The sequence below is a fragment of the Melanaphis sacchari genome, unplaced genomic scaffold (genome assembly GCF_002803265.2).
Source record: "Melanaphis sacchari strain LSU unplaced genomic scaffold, SCAv2.0 Contig330_pilon_pilon, whole genome shotgun sequence".
Lineage (NCBI taxonomy): Eukaryota > Metazoa > Arthropoda > Insecta > Hemiptera > Aphididae > Melanaphis > Melanaphis sacchari.
The window spans coordinates 251,745-256,674 of NW_020271200.1; positions in this window are offsets into that span (position 1 = coordinate 251,745).

The following is a 4,930-nucleotide window of genomic DNA, read 5'->3' on the forward strand; positions in this document are numbered from 1 at the left end:
AATATTATTCATCGAAGTTTTAACTACTATCTTAACTACTCTAATATCTCTAAAAACAATTTCTAAGACTTTCGTTAAAATCGGTAGTTTTTGAGTCTAAAATAACTATAAATACGAGGCCATTGCATTTATTGTACATTTTAATAACAAGTTATAAATTAAAATAAAATAACATAATATATTTTTTTTTTACTTGAAAAGTATCTCATAACAACGTATGTCGATTGTAAAGTCAATACTAATTTTTTTTTTTTTATTTAAACACTTACTTATGCAGTTTAATTACATACTTACGTATACTTCTTTGATTATTTCAATAATTATGAAAATGTATTCATGTATGTTGTCAAGTTAATATTTATTTTAATTTGAAGCAAAAATAATAACTATATTCTAAAATAACTTAGAAGATATGGGGAAGGGCAAAAATTTCTGTGAGGTCATTTTGTCATGATTTATACTAGTATTATCCTTCCATATCTTCTATACTGTGTGTAAACATTGTTATTAAATTTCATACACCTTACTAGTTACCACGGTTGTGAATGATTATCCATTTAATTTTCAGGTACTAAATATGAATTTATGTTATATGAATTAATGTTTATACAAATGTATTCCTGTTTATATTTCAATAAAGAGCACCAGCATATTTACTTATTGTAAGGGTTTGTTATACTGGCAATTTTAATGAAAATTTAAATTTTAAATTCAGGTACTTATACTTAAACTATAAAAACTATTAATGGTTCATGGTTATTAACTGAATAATATAATCGTAAAAAAATTGTTTGCGCAGGGTAAAAAGACTACAGATTATTAATATTTACACAAGAAAAAAAGCTTCCGGTAAAGAGACAATTTTATACTATCTTTGTTTGATTTTCATACGTGAACACTTTTTAAGGTGATACGATAAAGAAAAAATAATTTATCTCGGGCAATTTGTACAGTTAAAATAAATTAGTTAATATATTCTTTAAAATGAGATATAATTAGATTAATCAAAACTTTAGATCAAATTCATGCGATCTCGATCGCGATTGCGATTAATATTAGTTTGGTAGTATTTAAGAGAATAATATTTATTTACAATAGACCATTTTAAAACCACAAAATAAAAAATTAAATACTGTTTTTTTACATTTGTGTCAGTTTACATGGCAATAAATACAATATCTAGGATAATCCATAATGTTTAAACAAAAAGAAGGAATTACAAAAAAGTGTAAAATGAAACAACTTAAGCCTTTTTAATTGCCAAAGAAAAGTTAATAGTTGATATGTATTCAACGTTTTATGATAATATTTTAATTATATTAACTATAAGTACAATATATCTATTATTAATTTATTTAAAATTTTAATTGTAAAAATAAATGCATTATTTTCTAACTAAAATAATACAAACTTTTCGCCATAGTTAATGTAATACTGCCCTAAAATAGAATAAACTATCTGTACTTTTTATTATTTCTCTATGACCGTACAGTGTCCTCATACAACCAACATTTTCAATTGAGATAATTATAATATTACGTCTTTATAAGTTCAATAATTATGATTTAATCATATTTAGGGATAGTGGTTATGATTAACATAAATATTACAATTGATTGACATAGTGTTATCTCCAAAAATATAAAATAATAATATTTATAAATGAGTATTAGCATGGTTCATAACATTTTCACTACGGTTTAAAATGTTATTATTATTTCTTTGAACGATAGTTAATAGTGTGATTTTTTTACGCACCTATATTTATTTTATAAGTTTCAATAATAAATTTTCATGAATTAACAATAATATACAGTTTTTTTGCGACACGAGTTTTGGTAGTCGAATAAAAATCACAATTTGACTATTTAATCTCATTGAACTCATCTCACGCATAATTTTTCTTATAATATTATGTATAGTTCAAAACATCCTCATTTCCAAAAAAAAATATTCATCATAATACTCGTTTATTATACATAAATCTTCCACAACAAAATATATAATTTTTCATTGTAATCATTCTATTATATTATTTTATTGTAAATATATAAATAGAAAATTTTCATTTTTTCTGATTCTTTCATATTTTTACATTTGTTACTTACAATCGTTTTGTTTTTTTTTTTCAACCCGTAGGTCTTATTGTGCAGGCATTTCAAGGACATTTAATGTGATTTTTTTAGATTTAGAATACATTACGTTTATAATGCGAAATTTACTCTCATGGTTATATTATGAATATTATGTCTTAACACGCAAAATAATGAAAATACAATTCGTCATTTGAATTTTCTGACAATAGATTTTCTGACGATTTCAATCTTCAATACTACATCAAAATATTTTAATGTTCTATATTTTTTTATTTTTTTATTTATTTTTTTTTGTTAATTCTTAAGAACATCTAAAAATGTTTCACCAATTCTTTAAAAGAATATAATATTGAAATCTAGTTTAATTTTAAAATTTTAATAAACTTACGTATAAAAATTATTAAAAAATAACTATAAAAAAGATAGTAGAATGAATGTTAGTACATAATTTTTTCTATGTTTAGGTATAATAATAAATAAACTATAAATTATCAAAATACCTCACGAAGATTAAAATTGTTTGCTTACTTTGTGTAGTTTTATATTTTTATACTTATTTTATTACTATACCTACTGACATAATATATGATTCAAATAATGCTTTAGAATTTTAAATTAAATATAGTAAAATAATATTTATCATATTGAAATGAGAAAATGGAGCCTACCTAACTTTATACAATATGAGCTCACGTTGACCTGTGTATATTATTCACTTATCTTATAAAGTAGAGTAGTACATTCGTATATAAATTATATTACATGCATGGTTGTTTATTATTTGTAAATTTGTAATGCATACTTAAAATTCTATTGAGTTAGATATATCTAAAATCGAGTTTTATGTATTTTGTTCGAGTATAATACAATCTATATCTATATTATCTAATAATACCTATAGTGCCTTGAAAAACTTGACGATAAAGAAACCGATTATTGGTTTAATCCCGAACTTGGTAAAACTACATTAAATATTGTAGATGGAATTTAAAAATATATGATTTAATATAAAATATAATTTTTTAAATGCATGATAGTTTTCATCAAATTGATATGTGTCTAGTATAATACACTTAGATAATTATTATTTATACTCTTGTATATATTGTATCAGTAGTAGTAACACTTATTATTATTATCATCATGTTTGTTAGTTTGTGATTTACACACGTTATTTTTCAACAGTTTCTAAGAAATATATAATAAATTAAATATTAAAATACAATGAGTTATTAATTATTATGTATTAGTTATAACAAATAAAAGATAAGACATTGACTAATATTGCTAAATCACATAGGTATTCATGTTTTATGTATATAGAATATTATATGTTTCGCAGAGAAAAAACTTAGAAAACTGCAAATTTCATACAATAACCAAGATCTAGTAAACAATGTAAAAAATATCAAGTTGTATTTAAATTATTGTTTTATATAGTTACTTATAGTTGTATTTAAACTACAAACTATAGAAAAAAATATTTAGAATAATATTAGTAGATAAAAAGAATATTTATTTTGTATTTTAATATTTAATTAAAAGAATATTTTTATTTTATTGAAATACGGATTACTTTAAACCTTGATATTTTGATAGCCAAAGTCGTCCAGTAGCTTTAGCGCAATACACTAAATTATTTTTTTGATCATAAGTGATCGCATGGAACAGTCAAAATATATAATGAGAATTATTATCAAACACATTTACAATCTTTATTACTATGATAATGAATAAAAAAAACGAGCGACAACTATCACTTATCGGCTATACATTATCTCATTTATGAACTAAATTAGCTATTAAAATTAACTAAAAAATTAAGCATAAAGAGTATTAGTTTTGATAAGTTGTATTTTTTTGCACAAATCAATAATATTATTTATTTGTACCACTAGGTAAGTATCTATAATCTATAGTGTAATACAATAGAATGAATAATTTTTAAAATTTCACATTGCTCACGATAAATAAATGGTTTTATAAATTTCCCAGGGATGTATAAACTATCATGAATTATATTATTATACATAGTAATTTATATTGTTATGTTTGAATTAAAACGACACATAAATGTTTTGTAATTTAATAATATTATATCACATCCACGTATTATTTATTATTATAAGTTAACAATTCAACGAAAAATAAATATTGAATATTGTAAATAGGTTAACAATCAAAAATACTATAAATTCCCAAAATGACCAACGATATAATAAACACTATACATAATGAAGCCATCAGAATATATAGATATATATGTATATAAACTTATGCCTGGATCTACCCTATTAAATTTATATTTAATTTGATTGTTTAAGCATTAAGTACTTTATTGTAAACAAGTTATACCAAATAAAAATGCACTTTATATGCATCGGGCGTGCAAAAGCTATTATATTTCCATTGTTATTCTATCATGTATATAGCCGTATAGGTACCTAAATAACCAATCACGCTTAAATTTATTTCATATTTTTAATGGTTCTAACAAAAATACTTAATAAAATACATGATGTATCGTTTATTATTATTAGGTACTTCATTATTGCTTATCAACACCACTATGTCCATATGTACATATAAAATAAATATTTTGCTTCTAATGACAACTATTCATAGGCCCTTTAGTGACGAATATAGGTAGGTAAATACTTTATTCAATCGATTAATGAATCGTTGTACTGCATTATTTAAGCGTACCAAAATTATAAATTCATAATATCTAATAATACCATAATATTATTTTACTATTGTAATTTTAATAAAATATTTTTTTTGTTAACACGAATAAGTAAAAATAATAACAATAGTATATGGCTGTCCTTTTA